Source organism: Schistocerca serialis, chromosome 4, assembly GCF_023864345.2.
Source record: "Schistocerca serialis cubense isolate TAMUIC-IGC-003099 chromosome 4, iqSchSeri2.2, whole genome shotgun sequence".
Lineage (NCBI taxonomy): Eukaryota > Metazoa > Arthropoda > Insecta > Orthoptera > Acrididae > Schistocerca > Schistocerca serialis.
In genome coordinates, this window is record NC_064641.1 from 735,667,592 (window position 1) to 735,690,788 (window position 23,197).

The following is a 23,197-nucleotide window of genomic DNA, read 5'->3' on the forward strand; positions in this document are numbered from 1 at the left end:
ACTGCAAGCTATTCGTGAAGGCGACAAGCAGCAACGTGTGGAGTTCTGTAATTTCGTACTTGGCAAGATGGAGGATGACAGTTTTATTCCACGCTTAGTGTTTAGTGACAACATCCCATTTAAATGGAAAGCTGAACCTTCATAATGTGAGAATACGGGGTATGGAACAACCACATGAACTTGTACAACATGAGATGGGCACTCCTAAATTTAATGTGTTTTCTGTAGTTTCACGGGGAAAGGTGTACGGTCCATTTTTCTTTGACGAGAACGCTGTCACAGAAAGCACATCTCTCGATATGCTTCAGAACTTTCTTTTCCCACAGTTAGAGACTGATTCGAACGACCTCATTTACCAAAGGGATGAGGAACCGCCGCACTGATATCTGGAAGTGCGGTAATTTTTAAAACAAAGGATTACCCAACGATGGGTCGGTCGCCCTGGACCAAATAATTCTGCCTTGCATTACTGGCCTCCAAGGTCACCAGAACTGACTGTATATGATTATTTCTTGTGGGGATTTATAAGGAACTCTGTTTGTGTGTCTCCGTCACCAACAACGATGAATGAACTGAGACATGGCATAACAGCAGCTGTGGAAGCTGTAACTCAAGACTTATTCGTAGCAGTGTGGGAACAATTTGAATACCGCATTGACATATGCCGTGCATCTTAAGGGGGCATATTGAACACCTTTGACGAGATATGAAAAAAAGAAAAAGCTTTTTGAGTTTCCCGTTCATCAAGAAACAAAGTTCATTGTATATGTTTATTAGTTTCAGAAATATTGACGTGCCAAATCGGATGATTCTTTTTGATACACCCTTTATTTTCGGAAATTTATGTCAGTGAGAGAATTAAGCGCCACGAACTTACCTTTATGAATAAAAATTAACAGCGAATCTCCTTGGATAGGATGTACGGATTTACTGATTTCGCTTTGTGTATTAAAAACTTAACGACACTCTTTTGATTGTTTTGACAGATTTTATGAATATTCTTTGCTAGCAAACATGGCTTCATAAGCTAGCTTTTTGATTTGGGTGCCTACTCGTTACATTTTGGTTTCGTTTTGTTTATGAATATACAGGATGTTACAGAAAGGTACGGCCAAACTTTGAGGAAACATTTCTCACACACAAAGAAAGAAAATATGTTATGTGGACATGTGTCCGGAAACGCTTACTTTCCATGTTAGAACTCATTTTATTACTTCTCTTCAAATCACATTAATCATGGAATGGAAATACACAGCAACAGAACGTACCAGCGTGACTTCAAACACTTTGTTACAGGAAATGTTCAAAATGTCCTCCGTTAGCGAGGATACATGCATCCACCCTCCGTCGCATGGAATCCCTGACGCGCTGATGCAGCCTCGGAGAATGGCGTATTGTATCACAGCCGTCCACAATACGAGCACTAAGAGTCTCTACATTTGGTACCGGGGTTGCGTAAACAAGAGCTTTCAAATGCCCCCATAAATGAAAGTCAAGAGGGTTGAGGTCAGGAGAGCGTGGAGGTCATGTAATTGGTCCGCCTCTACCAACCCATCGGCCACCGAATCTGTTGTTGAGAAGCGTACGAACACTTCGACTGAAATATGCAGGAGCTCCATCGTGCATGAACCACATGCTGTGTCGTACTTGTAAAGGCACATGTTCCAGAAGCACAGGTAGAGTATCCCGTATGAAATCATGATAACGTGCTCCAATGAGCGTAGGTGGACGAAACTAAAATGAGCTCTAACATGGAAATTAAGCGTTTCCGGACACATGTCCACATAACATCTTTTCTTTATTTGTGTGTGAGGAATGTTTCCTGAAAGTTTGGCCGTACCTTTTTCTAACACCCTGTAGATGCCTAGAAAAACCGTTGTGTCTTTCTGAATACATCATAATGGCTAAAACACTGAGCGTTATGCGTTCTCAGGAATCCAATAAACATCGTTAGGTGAGACTTACTGCAGCTTGAGAACATCAGACTTTATCTCGGTCTTAGGAAACTCCTTCTGGAAGCTATGTGTGATGTAACTCTTATCGAGAGCATCATTAATTATTGCGCTCCTCGAAACCCTTCATTCACAGAGGTTTAAAGTTACTTAACTCCAACGTAACATCAGAGAAATGGATATTTTGCCGAGAGGTGGTGCAGGCCAGCGAGTTTTTACACCTCGGGTCCCCTTTATCGTCAACAATTTATGATTTCGTTTTAAATGCGTGCAGTTACCTGTAAGCTTATGTTATGCCATGAACATAAACAAAGCTCAAGGCCAGATGTTGCGTGTTGTAGGTGTGCACCTTTCCGCTCGTTCAGCTCTACATCGCTCTCTCTCATATTTGTAAGCAAGCAAGCTCTTCGTTCATCTCCCCAGTGACATTACTTCAAACGCTGTATACAAAAAGCTTTATAAGTCAAAATAAGTCGTTGTGTACAGCTATAACTGAATACTTGGCCAGCGCCGGGTCCCTCAGCTAGACTCCACTAAAACGCACTGCACAACACATTTTTAAAGAGACTTATTTGACACAGGAATTGACACGTCATTACCCTGTAATAAGACTTTGAGTTATACAGCAAATATGGGAAAGCAATCGTGGTAAACACAAAACTGCTACAAATTGGACGGGCCATTTTTTTCTTTTCAAACCCATCAGTATACAATGGAATTCTTGACAAACCTTCAGGTGTCTTCTTGCGGGAAACAACTGTCGGGTCGGAGGTAATGCGCTCCTGCGACTCGAAAACTTCATACCGCGCCCAGAACATTCGTTAGCTTATGTGATCTCCGCATCTGTCAAGCAGCAATTAGAAGACACCAACAAACATTTTGTAGTATGCCTTCTGAGTGGTTTAATGGCGCTCGCCGCGAATTCCTTCCTTGTGCCGATCTCTTCATCTCAGGGTAGTACTTGTTCTCAGGATCACTGATAATTTATTTGCTATATTTTCGGTGTATTCCAATCTCTGTCTTCCCCTACAGTTTTTTTTTTATCTCTGCCGCACCTTCTAGTATCATGGAAGTTATTACACGTCGTCTTAACACTTGTTCTACCCCCTATCCCCTCTTCAGGTAAGTGTTTTTCGTATCCTCCTTTCCTCATGAGAGCTTCGAATAGCCTACCATGTTTTATCTTACTGATTAATTAATTTCATCGTGCTTCTGTAAATTATGAATGAAAAAACACACGACACTGGTGTAATATTTGTCAATATTTGTTATTTATTTCACAAAAGGGCATCTACGGAATATCTACGTTTTGAAACGTGAAATTGTTAATGTTAGTCTAGGAATAAAACTAGAGGAATTATTACACTCAAAACCATGTAAGATTATCTAAATAAGACAAAATATGAGGGATAACTAACTAATAAATTACATAAAAAATTATTTGAATTGTTCTTAGGAAAAAATGGATTGAACAATAGACATTGGTGACATGTTCCGAGGGTGCGGGTGAACAAAATAATCTTGTCTTTAACAAGCTCTAAATTACAAACATATAAGATATACTAGTGAGATTAAGCGCTTAAGTGAGGCAGCTGTGATTATACAAAGTAAAATTGTTCAACAGAACAAGAGAAATTATTGTAACTGAAATAAAGGAAAACGTGGGGCACGTGAGTAAGAAGGGTAGTGGGTCTGGACATTCAATACTAAGCCTGGGGAGGTGAATAAATATGTATTACTTTCCATCATTTCAACATAGTTCATCCTCTTCCTTTATGGATGTGATGTAATACATCATGTTGCACCTTCTAACAACGGCTTTCCTTAAGCAGGTTGTCTACAAAAGTAGAGTCCTCTTTTCTAAGTTTCCAATATGTCATCAAAGTTTATTGTTCAATTCACTTTCTTCTAAGAACAATTATTGCAATTTGTTATATACTTCATTAGGTAGTATAGCGTATATTTTATATTAGTCCCATGAACTTACATGTATTTTCACTTAAATAAAACGTCTGGTTTTATTCCTAGATCTAATAACAATATTTTCGCTTTGGAAACGGGGATACTCTGTACATGCATTAGGTTTACTGTAAACTCTTTGATTTTAGCAATTTTCATTTATCTTTACGCCTCATGATGGCGTAACAGCCAAAAACTGAGTTGTGAAATAAATAACAAAAGTTGTAGAATATTACACCAGTGTGATGTGTGTTTTCATTCATAATGTATAAAATATTCTACCAAGAACCGCAATGCAATCCTTCAGTACCACCATATCCCGAAACACTTTGATACTTTTAATTTATAGTTTGGTTACAGAACAATATTCATTTCCATGCACTGTAATACTTCATACACACATTCGAGAGAAACTTTCTTCCTTAAATTGAGTTCTGCGTTTGTTTCTGGGTGACCTTTCTTAGCGAAGAATGGTCTATTTACTTACGGTAGTCCGCTGTTTTCATCATGGTATTTTGCATCAGTGGTTACAGAATTCATTCGCATCGTTCACTTCGTAGTCACCAGTTTTGACGCTTTTATTACATATTGAACTGTCACTGTTTATAGCAATATAAGCAATATAATCGTTGCAAGCGAAGAATTCCTGCTTTGAGATCAATCTTGTCCAGTGGAAACCACACACACACACACACACACACACACACACACACACACAATATAACACGGTCATCTGACACACATGACTCGCTATTAATTAGGCAATGGGGCACCAGTGCAAGCATTCCACTGTTAAGAAACCAAATGAGATAATGCCCTATGGTCTCTTACGATCACGTGGGTGAAGTGTCTGTAACATTTTACTTGTTTTAGTCCATGTGCATCTGGTTCTTTTATGCTAAATCTGATAATAAAGACAACAATAAATATTAAAATTACTATCGATAAGACATCACTAAAAATTATGCAGTAATATAACATACGAGCTGTAAAGGAAAAAGATGTTACCCATCAAGAGCAAGGTACGAGCACAGAGTGTCATGTTTGACAGCACACTGGTAATGTTGTTAAATATGTTAACACTTTTAATTGCATTATCACTGCACTGACACATCAAGACTACATGTATGAACACATAGTAATCGTCGTGTTTGTATCATCTTTTTTAATATTGGCAAAATATTTACTTACAACTTCGAAATGATAGATAAGTATGATTATGGCCTTGTAAGCTGAGAACCGGTTAATAAAAATTAATTAATACTGCAGAATATAAACGACATCGTGTTTCTCATTTATAATTGTGATGTTGTTCTACCTAAAAGTGACGGAAGAATCAGATGAAACATACGAGATTGTGTTTTTTTATGTAAACACAGTCAACATTCTTAACAAGCTCAAACATTTGACTGTGAAGTTCGCTTTCATCCCCAGTAATGAATGGAGGTCCCTATAATTCGCTATATGAGCCCTGTTTCGATTATTAGCTCCATAAATCTGTCCGTTGTTAAACACAATGTCACGCCAGTAGCCAATAAACAAGCCACCGCAATTCGTTAATTAAATACGGTACATGCCGGCATTACACAAACCGTCCATTTGGCTTTGCACAGCGCGGTGCGTTTCGGCCACGTTCCCAGTCACGCGACATTTCCTGTAAGCTCTGAACGCTCATCCTGCGCCAATTGCTCAACATCTGAATAACCAATAAACACACTTTTAACTTTTTCAAGAGTTTAGAAGTCACTGAGAGCTAGAAAGTGATCATCGGATGTAACTTTCTTTTACACATCCTTACAAAGTGTCATACCAGCCGTCGTGCCAGAGGTCAGTGAAGCTATCTGAAGCATTGGCGATACAAATATGACACATTCGATTTACGATTGTGGACGGAATTTGCATTAGCAAAAATGACTGACAACTGGAGAAGAAATAATGTCTCCATTCTGTTTCTGTACACCAGTCTGTTTCCATGAAAAACAACATTTACGACTGTGGTTTTCCATATGTTTCTCTGGTCAAAAGCCTTCTTCGCAACATGCAATTCCACCTTAATGTCAAGAATGTAACTGCCATAACGGCCTACTTGATTCTCTAGTTCAAACTCCGGTCTGGCTATCCAGATCTAGGTTTCTCGTAATTTACCGAAGTCGTTTAAGGCGAATGCCGGGATAATTCCTTGAAAGGGAACTTCAGAATTCGTTCCCAAATCCAAACTGCTGCTCTCTCGTGGTCGAAGGGACATCAAACATTGCTTCATAAGAGAGCAGCTTTTCTTCATTTAGCTCCGATACTTACAATAAATACTTTGTGTTTTCTAAATCGGTTTGTTTATACCTTTGAATATCATAATCTCTCCAGTTAAGACAGTTAATTCATAAATTATAGTTTAATGGTCAGCATCGATTAAAAGCTGCACTATAGTTATAGAATTTTTATCAACAATAACTGGTGATATCAGAATGTTGTTTATGCACTTGTCAGTAGCTTCTGGGCCGGCCAGAGTGGCCGAGCGGCTCTAGGCGCTACACTCTGGAACCGCGTGACCGCTACGGTCGCAGGTTCGAATCCTGCCTCGGGCATGGACGTGTGTGATGTCCTTAGGTTAGATAGGTTTAAGTAGTTCTCAGTTCTAGGGGACTGATGACCTCTGAAGTTAAGTCCCATAGTGCTCAGAGCCAGTAACTTCTGGATCGCTTACCAGAACATTTCTGAGTACCTTTCTAGTCATCGTACAGAACTATAGATAATAATTAATAGTCAATACTTTAGCTCTTATGGCGTTCGTCCACATCTCCATGACTACTCTGCAATTCGCGGTGAAATGCTTGACAGAGCATTGTTCGAACCACTTTCAGGGTGGTTTTCCGCCGTTCCACTCTCAAATACCACGTGGGAAAAACGAACACTTCAATCTTTCTGTGCGAGTTGTCATTTTTTAAATTTTATTACGTTGCTTAATTCTTCCTATGTAGAAAGGAGGAGCACAAAATATTTTTGCATTCAGAGGAGAAGCTCGGTGCTTGAAATTTCGTGAAAGGAACTGACCGTAATAAGAAACGTCTTTGTTTTAATGACTTCCACCTCAACTCAAGTATCAAATTCGTCACCCTCTCTTCTCTTTTTTGCGATAATACAAAACGAGCTGCGTTTCTTCGAAATTTTTCGAAGTCCTACGTCAGTCCTATCTGGTAAGATACAAAACTACTTCAGAACTGGAGAGACAAGCGTAATGTAGACAGTCTCTTTAGTAGATATTTTTTTACTTCTAAGCGCTCTGATAATAAAGCGCATTCTTTGGTTTGCCTTCCCCGCATTTTGTATGTCATCTTTCCAATTTAAAGTTGGCCGTAATTATAGCCCCTAAGTATTTATATGAATTGACAACCTTTACACTTGAGTGATTCGTCGTGTAACCAAAATTTAACGGATTCCCTTTAGTACTCATGTGTAAAGTCAGTTGTCATTTTTGATAGTACACAGATATCATATCAAATCATTCTGGAATATTGTCGAACTTGGATCCTGTGAACTCCGCGTACGTTAATGAGTGTTGGTGAATAGCTGAACCAGCCACAAATACTTTTAAAACTCTTTTATTTCAGAGCCATGACCGGCTTCCGGCAAATTAAGCGTCCATCTTCAGAAGGTTGCTGTTAGCGATTCCACAAATGTTTTCATCAGCAGCATGTTGTCACCTCCAGCACTGCACTGCACAAGAATATTTCAACATTTAGTGCCACTTTGATATTTCAATGGTAATTTATTTAGATATAAAGTGAAATAGTTGTATACCCTTACAAACGTTTCATGCGAACGCCGCTTCGTCTTGCCTATACAGGACACATATTCTAAACAAATAACTCTGTTACATAGAATACACCTCAAAATATTCCTAATGACAGTCTGAACTTCACACATGTGCTTTACACTGGACAGTTTGTTTACAAACCAAAATGCATCCACTAAGCAAAGATATCATTGATTTCTTACTGAGCAAACATCTACACTAAACACTGAAAATATGTGGAAGGTGCAACATGTTAAACAACAGTTTTACTCGAAGAATGAACCTATTATGTAAGGACACTAGTACGTTCTCACGAATTTTTTTCATTTTTACTTTATAAACAGCAGCAGGAGCGTGATGGCTTGGCAATGATTAGCTAAAATTTACGCTGCCAGTTGCTGTTTAAAAAATATAAAAATTAAAAAAATGAAAACTGATTTCCATGAGTCCTTAAATAATATGTCAGTTCTTCGAGAAAAAGCTTTTTCTGTCTTTAACATATTGCAACATCCACATATTTCCTTTGATTTCAAAAATGGTTCAAATGGCTCTGAGTACTATGGGATTAACTTCTGAGGTCATCAGTCCCCTAGAACTTAGAACTACTTAAACCTAACTAACCTAAGGACATCACACACATCCATGCCCGAGGTAGGATTCGAACCTGCGACCGTAGCGGTAGCCCGGTTCCAGACTGTAGCGCCTAGAACCGTTCGGCCACATCGGCAGGCTCCTTTGCTTTGTTCAGATTTTTGATCAATAAGAAATCAATGTCATCTTTGCTTAATGCAGCCGCTTGCTTTATAAAGAAGAACGTAGAGTGTAAAATACATGCGTGAAGCTTAAACTGACGTAAAGAATATGTTAAAGTGAGTTTTACGCAATACAGTGATTTGTTTAGAACAAGTATGCTGTTTACAATTCAACAGTTTGTACATTAACCTGGAGGGGCAAGACGAAGCGTCGTCCTCTGGAATATATGTAAATGTATACAACTGTTTCATCTGATCTCAAAATAAATGCACGTGCATCAGCATGTTTCTGCCATCGAAACAATATAAAGTGGCACTAAATAGTCCTGGAGCCGACGACATGCTGCTGAAGAAAACATTTACGCAACTGGAAATGTTAACCATTACAAGCCTCACGGGTCATATCAAAACTCCTTATAGCAGACGTGTTCAGTTTTTAAAAATATCCTCGTACTGAGCAGTGATCGAAGACAATTTTAAAAGAATAACTTTGTTAACAAAACAATATTCAATTACACTGAAGGGCCGAAGAAACTGGTATAGGCATGTGTAGTCAAACACAGTGAGATGTAAACAGGCAGAATATGGCGCTGCGGTCAGCAACACCTATGTAAGACAACAAGTGACTGGTGCAGTTGTTAGGTCGGTTACTGCTGTTACAATGGCAGGTTATAAAGATTTCAGTCAGTTTCAACGTGGTGTTATAATCGGCGAACGAGTGATGAGACACAATATCTACGAGGTAGCGACGAAGTGGGGATTTTCCCGTACGACCTTTTCACGAGTGTACAGTGAATATGAGGAATCCAGTAAAATATATCTCCGACATAGCTGCGGCCGGAAGAAGATTCTGCAGGTACGGGACCAACGACGACTCTATACAATTCAACGTGACAGAAACTGCTGCAGATTTCAATGCTGGGTCATTAACAAGTGTCAATGGGTTTTCGGAGCCGAAGTTCCACTCGTCTACCCTTGATGACTGCATAACACAAAGCTTTACGCTTAGCCTGGGCCCGTTAACATCGAAATTTGACTGTTGATGACTGGAAAGTTGTTGTCTCGTCGGATAGGCGTGGAGACAACCTTATGAATCCATGGACCCTTCATGTCAGCAGAGGACTGTTCAAGCTGGTGGAGGCGCTGTAATGTCGTGGGGAGCATGCAGCTGGAGTGATGTGGGACCCCTGATACGCCTATATACAACTCTTTTTGACAGGTGACACGGACATAAGCATCCTGTCTGATCATATTCATCCATTCATGTCCATTGTGCATTCCGACGGACTTAGGCAATTCCAGCAGGACAAAGCGACATCCCAAACATCCAGAATAGCCACAGAGTGGCTCCAGGAACACACTTTGCGTTTAAACACTTCTGATGGCCACCAAACTCCCCAGACATGAATTATTGAGCATATCTGGGATTCCTTCCAACGTGCTGTTCAGAAGAGATCTCCACCCCCTCTCTTACGGATTTATGGAGAACCGTGGAGGGTTCATTTGTGTCAGTTCCCTCCACCACTACGTCAGACATTAGTCAAGTTCATGCCACGTTGTGTTGCGGCGCTTCTGCGTGCTCACGTGGACCCTACACGATATCAGGCAGGTGTACTGGTTTCTTTGGCTGTTCAGTGTATAAGATCATTGGATGAATATCCATACAACTATGTACAACAGAAATATATCTCCTGTGGCGTTGTCTGTGATGTGCCTACACGATAAACCCAAGAGTCGTAGTAGATAACGGGATGAAAACCTGGGACGCTACTGGTCCGGTGTTGTTGGCATATGAAGGCTGCCGTGCTGCTGGTGAAAACCACAACAAACTTGGGCTGCGCCTGGCGGAGTGGAGCGCTGAGACGTAACTGCTGACATTGCTGACTTGAGGCGTTGGGCGTACCTGACTTAGCACAGTTCGGTGGGGGCCTAAATAGTCGTGAGCGGAAGGGTATCCGCGTGGCGCTGCAAGGGCACACGACATGGCGTAATAAAATAATTCCCTCCCGACAGTGCTCTCTGCTGCGACAGGCATACAGCCTGTCTGCGAGGTTGGCGGCCCCAGACGCTGTAGAGGGGGAGAGTAACACCGTGATAAACATCCTGGGGCATACAAGGAAATCGTCGGTTTTGATAGAGAGCCGTCTACATATGTACTCCTTGGTAGGGTGGCTGCCCGCACGGTCTGCATGTTGTGCAGAGGTATCAACGACCAAGAGATACAACAGTTTTCGTTAAAATTTTATGGTACAGACTGACTCAAAAGAAAGGGAAATTTTGGAACGTATTGTGGCAACGCTGCTAGGTAGGTGGCCCCAAATGACATGTAGTGAGCTGCACGGTCTTGCCATTTACTAAACAGTAAACGTGGAGCAATCGAATGGTGTGCAGCGCGCGTTTGCGGTAAAAATCTGGAAATCTTTGGTAAGGTCTTATGGGACCAAACTGCTGAGGTCATCGGTCCCTAGGCTTACGCACTACTTAATCTAACTTAAACCAACTTACGCTAAGGAAAACCCACGCACCCAAGCCCGAGGGAGGACTCGAACCTCCGACGGAGGGAGCCGAGCGGACCGTGACAAGACGCTCCAGACCACGCGGCTACCCCGCGCGGCTTTTCTACATCTACATCTACATTTACACTCCGCAAGCCACTCAACGGTGTGTGGCGGAGGGCACTTTACGTGCCACAGTCATTACCTCCCTTTTCTGTTCCAGTCGCGTATGGTTCGCGGGAAGAACGACTGTCTGAAAGCCTCCGTGCGCGCTCGAATCTCTCTAATTTTACATTCGTGATCTCTTCGGGAGGTATAAGTAGGGGGAAGCAACATATTCGATACCTCATCCAGAAACGCACCCTATCGAAACCTGGCGAGCAAGCTGCACCGCGATTCAGAGCGCCTCTCTTGCAAAGTCTGCCACTTGAGTTTGCTAAACATCTCCGTAACGCTATCACGGTTACCAAATAACCCTGTGACGAAACGCGCCGCTCTTCTTTGGATCTTCTCTATCTCTTCCGTCAACCCTATCTGTTACGGATCCCACACTGATGAGCAATACTCAAGTATAGGTCGAACGAGTGTTTTGTAAGCCACCTCCTTTGTTGATGGACTACATTTTCTAAGGACTCTCCCAATGAACCTCAACTTGGTAGCCGCCTAACCAACAATTAATTTTATATGATCATTCCACTTCAAATCGTTCCGTACGCATACTCCCAGATATTTTACAGAAGTAACTGCAACCAGTGTTTGTTCCGCTATCATATAATCATACAATAAAGGATCCTTATTTCTATGTATTCGCAATACATTACATTTGTCTATGTTAAGGGTCAGTTGCCACTCCCTGCACCAGTTGCCTATCCGCAGCAGATCTTCCTGCATTTCGCTACAATTTTCTAATGCTGCAACTTCTCTGTATACTACAGCATCCGCGAAAAGCCGCATGGAACTTCCGACACTATCTACTAGGTCATTTATATATATTGTGAAAAGCAGTGGTCCCATAACAGTCCCCTGTGGCACGCCAGAGGTTACTTTAACGTCTGTAGACGTCTCTCCATTGATAACAACATGCTGTGTTCTGTTTGCTAAAAACTCTTCAATCCAGCCACACAGCTGGTCTGATATTCCGTAGGCTCTTACTTTGTTTATCAGGCGACAGTGCGGAACTGTATCGAACGCCTTCCGGAAGTCAAGAAAAATAGCATCTACCTGGGAGCCTGTATCTAATATTTTCTGGGTCTCATGAACAAATAAAGCGAGTTGGGTCTCACACGATCGCTGTTTCCGGAACCCATGTTGCTTCCTACATAGTAGATTCTGGGTTTCCAAAAACGACATGATACTCGAGCAAAAAACATGTTCCAAATTCTACAACAGATCGACGTCAGAGGTATAGGTCTATAGTTTTGCGCATCTGCTCGACGACCCTTCTTGAAGACTGGGACTACCTGTGCTCTTTTCCAATCACTTGGAACCTTCCGTTCCTCTAGAGACTTGCGGTACACGGCTGTTAGAAGGGGGGCAAGTTCTTTCGCCTACTCTGTGTAGAATCGAATTGGTATCCCGTCAGGTCCAGTGGACTTTCCTCTGTTGAGTGATTCCAGTTACTTTTCTATTCCTTGGACACTTATTTCGATGTCAGCCATTTTTTCGTTTGTGCGAGGATTTAGAGAAGGAACTGCAGTGCGGTCTTCCTCTGTGAAACAGCTTTGGAAAAAGGTGTTTAGTATTTCAGCTTTACGCGTGTCATCCTCTGTTTCAATGCCATCATCATCCCGGAGTGTCTGGACATGCTGTTTCGAGCCACTTACTGATTTAACGTAAGACCAAAACTTCCTAGGATTTTCTGTCAAGTCGGTACATAGAATTTAACTTTCGAATTCACTGAACGCTTCACGCATAGCCCTCCTTACGCTAACTTTGACATCGTTTAGCTTCTGATTTGGCTGCGTTTAAACTTGGAGTGAAGCTCTCTTTGCTTTCGCAGTGGTTTCCTAACTTTGTTGTTGAACCACGGTGGGTTTTTCCCTTCCCTCACAGTTTTACTCGGCACATACCAGTCTAAAACGCATTTTACGATTGCCTTAAACTTTTTCCATAAACCCTCAACATTCTCAGTGTCGGAACAGAAATTTTCGTTTTGGTCTGTTTGGTAGTCTGAAATCTGCCTTCTGTTACTCTTGCTAAACAAATAAACCTTCCTCCCTTTTTTTTATATTCCTATTAACTTCCATATTCAGGGAAGCTGCAACGGCCTTATGATCACTGATTCCCTGTTCTGCACTTACAGAGTCGAAAAGTTAGGGTCTGTTTGTTATCAGTAGATGGCTCAAATGGCTCTGACATCACACACATCCATGCCCGAGGCAGGATTCGAACCTGCGACCGTAGTGGTTGCTCGGATCCAGACTGTAGCGCCTAGAACCGCACGGCCACTCCGGCCGGCGATGATTGATTGGTTACCGTGTCATTGCAGGGTACAGTGACAGTGCATGGCCCTCAAGATCACCTGACTTGACAGAGGGTGCCCTTCTTGTTGTGGTGTCACCCTAAAAGCTTGGCTTAACATACTCGACCTGTTACCACCGCAGAACTTACACTACTGGCCATTAAAATTGCTACACCAAGAAGAAATGCAGATGGTAAACGGGTATTCATTGGACAAATATATTATACTAGAACTGACATGTGATTACATTTTCATGCTATTTGGCTGCATAGATCGTGAGGAATCAGTACCCAGAAAAACCACCTCTGGCCATAATAACGGCCTTGATAAGCCTGGGCATTGAGTCAAACAGAGCTTGGATGGCGTGTACAGGTACAGCTACCCATGCAGCTTCAACACCGTACCACAGTTCATCAACAGTAGTGACTAACGTATTGTGACGAGCCAGTGGCTCGGTCACCATTGACCAGACGTTTTCAATTGGTGAGAGATCTGGATAATGTGTTGGCCAAGGCAGCAGTCGAACATTTTCTGTATCCACAAAGGCCCGTGCTAGACCTGCAACATGCGGTCGTGCATTATCCTGCTGAAATGTAGGGATTCGCAGGGATCGAATGAAGGGTAGAGCCACAGGTCGTAACACATCGGAAATGTAACGCCCACTGTTCAAAGTGCCGTCAGTGCGAACAAGAGGTGACCGAGACGTGTAACCACTGCCACCCCATTCCATCACGCCAGGTGATACGCCAGTATGGCGATAACGAATACACGCTTCCAATGTGCGTTCACCGCGATGTCGCCAAACACTGATGCGACCATCATGATGATGTAAACAGAACCTGGATTCATCCTAGAAAATGACGTGTTGCCATTCGTGCACCCAGGGTCGTCGTTGAGTACACCATCGCAGGCGCTCCTGTCTATGATGCAGCGTCAAGGGTAACCGCATCCATGGTCGCCGAGCTGACAGTCCATGCTGCTGCAAACGTCGTCGACCTGTTCTTGCACATGGTTGTTGTCTTGCAAACGTCCCCATCTGTTGGATCAGAGATCGAGACGTGGCTGCACGATCCGTTACAGCCATGCGGATAAGATGCCTGTCATCTCGACTGCTAGTGATACGAGGCCGTTGGGACCCAGCACGGTGTTCCGTATTACCCTCCTGAACCCACCGAGTTCATATTCTACTAACAGTCATTGGATCTCGACCAACGCGAGCAGCAATGTCGCGATACGATAAACCGCAATCGCGATAGGCTACAATCCGATCTTTATCAAAGTCGGAAACGTGATGGTACGCATTTATCCTCCTTACACGAGGCATCACAACAATGTTTCACCTGGCAACGCCGGTCAACTGCTGTTTGTATATGAGAAATCGGTTGGAAACTTTCCTCATGTCAGCACGTTGTATGTGTCGCCACAGGTGCCAACCTTGTGTGAATGCTTTGAAAAACTAATCATTTGCATATCACAGCATCTGCTTCCTGTCGGTTAAATTTCGCGTCTGTAGGCGTCATCTTCGTGGTGTAGCAATTTTAATGGCCAGTAGTGTAAAAGGACCAGGAATACGGGAAGGAATCTCCAGGACTTCTATCAAAATATTAGGCCGAGCGACGCGTGACATTCTTATCAGTCTGCAGGAATGTGTGCGCCGAGAGGGAGCTCGTCTATCGGTTGTCATATTCGAAAAATAAAAATCCTTCTGTCATTCATTAATGGCATACTCTGTACCATACAGTCACACAAATAAATATTTATAAAGTTATTGTGGTCATTCATTAATCTCCATTCCAATATTTCCCGTCGTTTTGAGTCACCCTGTTCAACGTATGTCGATCAGTCGCTGTGTCTTGTCTGCCGACACTAGCTCCAACACATTTCCATTTCAGTCGCCCTGCACACGGTGTCGTGGCTCACAGGCAGCTGAGCAGGGTGTCTGAGTTCTCATGACGCGCCCCACCAGCCACCTCACCGAAAGGGACTTTTCTCCTACTCTTTATCACGTCCAGGGCGCAGCGTTGTACGGAAGTGGATTGTGGACTGCAGGAAAAGCACAGTAGAAGAGAATCAAGGACTTTAATATTTAGTGTTACAGAACGATAAGGCTGATAAGATACGAATTACAAGGTTCACCTCAGAATCGTTGAGGAAAGGAACGTACGGAAAACACTGACTAGAAGAAGAGAGACGATGAAAGGACGTGCGTTTAGGCATCATGGAATGACTTTCATGGTGCTGTAGAGTGAAGTAACTGGGTGAGATCAGAGATTGCAGTACATCCACCAAATAATAGAGAAATCGTGGCGTTCCGTATAAAACCAGTCACGAGATTGATGACCCTATCAAAAATATCAATAGAGAACCTATTGAACATATCCTGTATGTCGGAGTAATATACGAGGGTACTATTACTGCAGTCTACTGTTTTATCTTCACTATTTTTGCAGGGTCGACGGTTACGTAGAGGAATTAGATTAACCTGGCACTCAAAGCAAAATTTCACCTGCCGTGGTTCGCCTTATGGGCGGCTGAAAAGTTCACTGCACGTGCACAGCTCGCATTGAGTCTTAACAGATTAAAACGAGACGTTTAGCCCTATAATTCTCTCGTAGATTTGATAGTCACATGGATCAGATGCATGCAACGGAAACACTAAGAGCCAGTATGACCGTGCGGTGACGAATCTCACGCAGTGTGCGTTTTCTTAGATAAATCACTGAATATTGTGTGACGAAGACGGATGTGTAGCAACTTTACATGGTAAATAATTTGTTCTCAATTGCTGATCGTTTGTTACACAAATCCAACACTAATCGTCACGCATAATAAACATCGGTCACATACATATTAACAAAAATGGCTCTGAGCACTATGGGACTTAACAGCTGAGGTCATCAGTCCTCTAGACTTGGAACTACTTAAACCTAACTAACCTAAGGACATCATACACATCCATGCCCGAGGCAGGATTAGAACCTGCGACCGTAGCAGCAGCGCGGTTGTGGACTGAAGCGCCTAGCGCTCGGTCACATCGGCCGGCCATAGAGCATTATGATTTGATATGTCACAGCGGAGACAACATGCATACAATCAGAGGAATCGGTACGGACAGGGTCTAAGATGATAAGTGATTCCAATAGACTGCTTTAAAGCCGTGAATAATTATATAATGCGTAGTAAGTCGGCATTCCTTAAACTGGCAAGCCAGGGGCACTTTGACTAGATAAACTACTCCCAGTTTGAAAGCGATCCGTGACCACGACACGATCGATTCTATGTTAGCACTAGTACAAGCTTATTAGGCATTATTTTCAAAACTACTTCGGAGTGAGTGCTTCGCAATATTAACTACGTTTGATAGTAATCTGAACGAAAGAGTCAACATAAGAGTCGACACTGACTTCACTATAACACCGCACAAGTGGTTTGGAACTAGCACACATCCTACGTGCTCGATTTAAAACTTCACACGAAATGAGCTTTACGCTCGTTATAGTCAAAACGAATATAGTGAATCACACCATTACCCCGGCGGTGCTGATGCCATCAGGTATGGCACAGCCTAATTTCTAATTTTCAGCCCGAAGCAACACTTTGCTCGACGTTCTGGCAGAAACGTACGTACCCACAGGTGGCTGGAACGAGAGTTTCTCTCACCAAAAGCTTAACAGCCACTGCTGGACGCTGAGGTCAGAGCAGAAGTTTCAAGGTGCTGCAACCTCGACCAGTCCGCAACGCCCACTACAAAACGCAATTCGATAAGCCAATCAGAGGGGTTGGGAAATCCTGGGCAGCCGACGGCCTCAGTGCTCTGAAGACAAAGGAAACTTCTAGTACAGTCTCGAAGCTTTCTCACGCGTTCTCCCCAGCATGAATCGAAAGACCTAGTTTTAAAAACTTGGGGAAATTGCGTTGCTGCCACTGTGGCTCTCTCCCAGCGGCAATGTTCAAAGAAGGACAACGAATTTTCCCTTGCCTTAGTGGAGGGAGAAGAAGATTAAATCGCCCCAAACTAGACGCGACGATGCAATGTCACCGTTTTCATGCAAATGGCTGCATAACGAATTGAGATTTGAAAGGGAATGACGTCTCTGGTCTCAGTAACTATATTAGGAGATAAAATAAAATAATGGTCCATTAGAAAAACTTCCCCATACATCTATGTCTTAGAACAATGTAGACTATGTGTAGATTAAATATAAACCCATAACAGCTTAAAAATGATATTACGAAAGACATACGAAAGTAACATCCAACTTTCATAATCAATGGGGTATTGCAACCAACGTTACATAACGGCTCCCGTTGGTTTACTTAAATCTATAGACTAATGTCGCCAGTTTTTATTGGAGGCGAATAAGACCGAGAGTTTCAATGGTAAAATGTTATTGCAAATTATTTCCGTTACTTTTTTTTTATTTTCGAGTTGAGCCTCTATGAACTGCGTGGTAACAACCAATTTAATTTAAGTGTGTAGGTCTTGTTCTTGTTCCAACTTTGAATTCCTGCCAGTATCTTCTGAGTCCACCAAGAAATTCCTGTTTATGCTCTTCTGACAATGGTCCTCTCCCTCTTTAGGAAGTTAATGCCATTTTAAAACCTTGGTAATTTTTCACCAATCTTCTAAATTTTGTTTCTGTCAGGAATTTCTCTCTCTGAGATACGAATCTCTCTAAGATCTTTTTCACATTCTTCGAACCACCTCGGACTTGTTTTCTTAGATTGGATGAAACTCCATATTCTTTGTGTTAGTCGGGCACCGTCCGTCCTCATTAGATGACCGTATAATAACAATCGACTCTCCTTAATGGTTGCTGTGATAGGTTCTGTCTTGCTGTAAAAGTCCTCATTTGCTGTCACTCGCCATTCTCCATCAATCCATATATTACCTAGGATTTTCCTTAATATCCTACGCTCTCGTTTTTCCAGCCGCTCAGATTGACCGTGTCTATTCATGGTCAAAGTTTCGGACGCATATAAGCCCTCAGGTTTACGATAGTATTATAATGTCGGCACTTGGCCCCTATACTCATAGAATTTTTGTTATAGGTATTCTTTGTCAGTTAGTATGCTTGGTCTAACTTGCTCATCCTGGCATTAATTCCTTCTTCTTCTAATCCATTCTCCTGGATGACTTGACCGAGGTACCTGAAATTCTTAACTCGTCCGATTTTTCCCAGATTGGTGATCATCCATTCAGTTCCATCACAGATGTTATTTTGTCTTTTGTATAGAGATTTGGAGTCCAACTTTTTCAGAAATTTCTGACAGCGTATTGATCATGTTGACTGCTGACTCTATGTTGTTAGCAAAAATGGCCAGGCCGTCCTCAAAGGCCAAGCAGTCAATGTACACCCCTTTGTTCTTAGGACCAAGTCTTAACCGCTCTTCATTTGTTTCTTCTTGAGCTAACAACTTCTCCACTCTCTAATGACCTTTTCCAAGACTCTGTTGAAAAGGAGTGTGGCTAGTCTATCTCCTTGTCTTACGCCCGTTCTGATTGTAAAGGCTTCTGAAATCTCACCCATAAATTTTATTTTTGACACTGTGTTAGAGTTTGTTTGATAAGCTTTCTTGATGTATCATCCACCCTAAACTCTTCCAAGATATTCATTAATACCTCTCGGTCGATGGAGTCATATGCCTTCTGAAAATCCACAAACACGACCAAGTAGTTACTTCCTCCAGTTTTTTTGTACATGATGATGTTCTTCAGGTTAAACATCTGTTCTGCGCAAGAACGGCCCTTTCGGAAACCAGCTTGATATTCCCCAATCAGTAGGACAATATTACCTTCTATTCTGCATTGTATAGCTTTGGAGAGAATCCTATATGGAACAGATAGTAATGAGATGCCCCTATAGTTATTGACATCTTTATGACCTTTTTTGTGTAGAGGATGGATTAAATCTGACTGCCATTCAGTTGGTATCATCCCAGTTCGCCAGTTCTCCTCAAAAAGATGGACTAGTACATCTAGAGTTTCGTTATTTGCCAGCTTCAGTAGTTCCACCACTACTGAATTCTCTCCAGCTGCCTTATTATTTTTAAGATAGTTGATGATCTCTTTGATCTCCTCTCTACCAGGAGGAGATGGGTTGGGTAGTTTGTGGATCGGGGCACATACAGGGAATCTTTCCTTAAAAAATGGCTCTGAGCACTATGGGACTCAACATCTGAGGTCATCAGTCCCCTAGAACTTAGAACTACTTAAACCTAACCAACCAAAGGACATCACACACATCCATGCCCGAGACAGGATTCGAACCTGCGACCGCAGCGGTCGCGCAGATCCAGACTGAAGCGCCTAGAAGCGCTCGGCCACAAATCTTTCCTTCGGTTCATCACAATTAAGTACGTTCTCAAAATAACGAGACATGATCGTGCAGTTTTCTTTGTTGGTAAGGCTGAGCTTTCTATTTTCGTCTCTAAAACAAAGACCATGGGCTTGGTATCCTTTCGAATTCGGCTTGATCGTCTGATAGAAGTCCCCGGCATTGTTTTTCCGGAAATCCTGATCGATCTGTTCTAACTGCTGTTTCCGTTATTTGTTTTATCATTCTAGCCATATCTTAGTCTGTGAGAAATGCTTATTACGGAAATGCTGGAATAATGTAGACCAGATATGATTATCTACCTCTTTCTACTCTTCCCACCGACAATGTGTAGAATCCAAATTCTGACTCTGTTGTTATTCTACGATCTGACACTTTTATCACAGCTGCTGCAGGCCTTGGTAAAAACTTCATTAAGACACGGCGGATCCTAACGGCAGGGTTCCCAGCCGTCTGTCCATCTCGGCTTCTCTCTCTGTATTCAGCACTTTTCCGTTAGCGGTTCTCTCTAATTACGCACTGCGCTTCGCGCTAATTTTCTGCTCCGCTTGTAACGGCCAATCTTTTAAATGAATAAGGAGGCTGAGCAGGCTTTAACTTCGTTGTAAGCGGCTTTGTTCTTCGGCGAGCGAGCCGGCGACAATTACTCAGCCCAGTATTGGGGCCCATGCAGACGACGGACCGCTCGATGGAGATTTCTGCGGACGAGAATGTAGAAGATAAGAGGGGGGAGGAGGAGATGGGGGAGAAACAGCTACAAAGAAGTATAAATGGGTGGTACTGTTTATAAAACAAGTTGCCGATGCGGTCGTCTGCCCACCGTGGGAAGACTGGCTCCTGCTTTTGAGAACAAAGACTTGACAGAATGCCCATCCGACCATCCAGATTTAGGCTTTACGTGGTTTCCCTAAATCGCTTAAGGCGCATGATGGGATGATTCCTTTGCAAAGGACTTGTTCAGTTTTCTTCCCCACCTTTTCCGTATCCGCACCTGTGCTAAGTCTCTAATGATCTTCTCATCGATGGGACGTTTAATTACAGGGACACATTCGACAGCTAGGTATTATTTCAAGCATATGGTTGTCCATTTCTTTCTCTCACTCTGTCGTGTGGCAGCTTCGTCGTCGGATGCAAGTCGCTTCAGTTGACGCTATTTAGGCAATTTGCTTGTAGATAATAATGACATGATGGTGAAGACAACACGACATCCAGTCCTCGAGCGGCGGAAATCCCCTACCCGGTAGGGAGTCGAACCTGAGACCCTTTAGTTGACATGCAGCCACGCTGACCCCGCAGCTACCGAGGCGAATATTATTGTCCATTAAACATCAGAAATATTACGAAGTAACGAAATTTTACTTAACGTGCGTACACAGTATGTAAGGTAGAATACATATTAAATTTTGTAGGTGAACTGGAGACTTATAGGGTGTGAAACTTAATTGACAGAGATGTTACCTCTGGCTGCAACAGCGGCTCTAGCCCAGCTGGAAATTAAGTCGAACACAGCTTGGACGAGAGAAGAGAGTACGTCAGTCCATGCTGCTTCACCTCTGTGGCAGAGTTCATCAATTTTAGCAGCTGGGGAACAGTAGCTTGTCAGTCAACTGGTGGTCCTCGGCCATATATTCTGATTGGGTGCGAGACCAGGACACGTCAATCGTCAGGGCAACAGTCTAGCACCTTCTGTATCGAGGTAGGTCAGCACAGCAAGGACAGCACGCTGTATTGCATTATCTTATTGAAAGGTAACGTCACGGAGACTCACGGAGACTTCTAATATGGCACAAAGTCACCGGCCTTAATGTCCAGAAATGTAATGGCCACTTCCAAATTGGCTATGCGAACCTGAGGTTATTGTGTCCGGTAACCAACGGCTCCCGTACCACTCGCCATGCACTGGGCCAGTATGACGATGACAAATGCAATATGGCTACATTCGTTCTTCTCAGAAGCTCCACACAGAGAGATGTAATTGCGATGCTACACAGAGAACGGAAACTAGTCTGAAAAGACGACATGGTACCGCCTCTACGGCCAGTGTTGTGGTTGTGTTCACCATTGTAAGCACGATTGTATCTCTTGTTGCTTCAGTGGAAGCTGCAACTGTGGTCACTATGCTGACAGTTCGTGTGATCCTGACGTTGTAGCACCCTCCATTAGATACTTGTTAATCAGTAGCCTATTTCGTGATCGGGCTACATGGGTAGGCTGCATGATTCATCACGGGAGACCGAAAATATGTTTGTCCTCTCGGAAACTAGTCGCGTGAAGCCTCTGACATCCTGTATGTAATTGCTTATGGTCCTCCTGAAGCCATAAATTCCATATCCGCATGACAATCGTGAGATCCTGACCACTGCGCTCACTAATATCGTGGAAGAATAAATGGAAGTCTCAATAGGGCGCGATCCTATAGTTCACGAATTCCGACGTGTGCTGGTAGACGTTTACCCATCTCACACCAGGTGCAACACGATCTTCTCACAAACAATAAACGTTCAAATGCGATTTCTGATTGAGATACCCGCTGTGTGATATTCCCTTACGTACACAACTAGCCTTTTCCCTGTTGTTTCGCTTGTGTACACATTTAACATGTGTACTGCACACATCTCCACCTCTCCTTCTCTGGGCCCATTTCCCTGGCCCCCTCTTTTCGACTATGTGTTCTCCCGTCTCTCTGTCTGTCTCCCCTAGCCCCTCTCTCTGTCCAGTATCCTTTGTGTTAAATCTGATGAATTGATTTTTGTTGTTCTTATGTGTGCATGTGCGTGCATGCATGTGTGTGTGTGTGTGTGTGTGTGTGTGTGTGTGTGTGTGTGTGTGTGTGTGTGTGTGTGTGTGTGTGTGTGTTTCTTATTTGCAGCAATCATTTTAAAAATATTGTGACCTTAATACAAAATCGTCGCATTATATTTTTGTGTGGACGCTAAAGATATTGCTGTTGTGCACCCTAACACCCATAACTTCAGCATGACCCATACTCTCACTGTATATATCCTCCTCTCTTTCTCTCTGTCAATCCCCTCCCCCCTCTTTGTTCATCGCCTCCCTCTGTCTGTCCATCACCTCTTCCTCGACTCTGTCTGCCGATATCCACCCCCCCCCCCTTTCTCTGTCCGGCTCACACTCACATCCTCTGTTAATAGGTATGTTCTTAACCCATCTGCACATATAGACCCTGCAAGGCTTGCTGATACTTCATACCACCTGCACAACTTATGTCCTTCCCTCTCGACCTGCCCCTCTCCTCCTTTGAACTCTCTACGTTTATCTCGTCTTCCCCACTATCTCTGTTCATCTCCTCCCACCCACTCTTCCTGTCCATCACCTCCTCTGTGTTAGATCTGACACAGCGACTTTTTTTGTTCTCCTCTGTGTGTGTGTGTGTGTGTGTGTTTGTAAAATTTTATAGGATGTTTTCGTTTGCAGCTCCCATTTTAATAA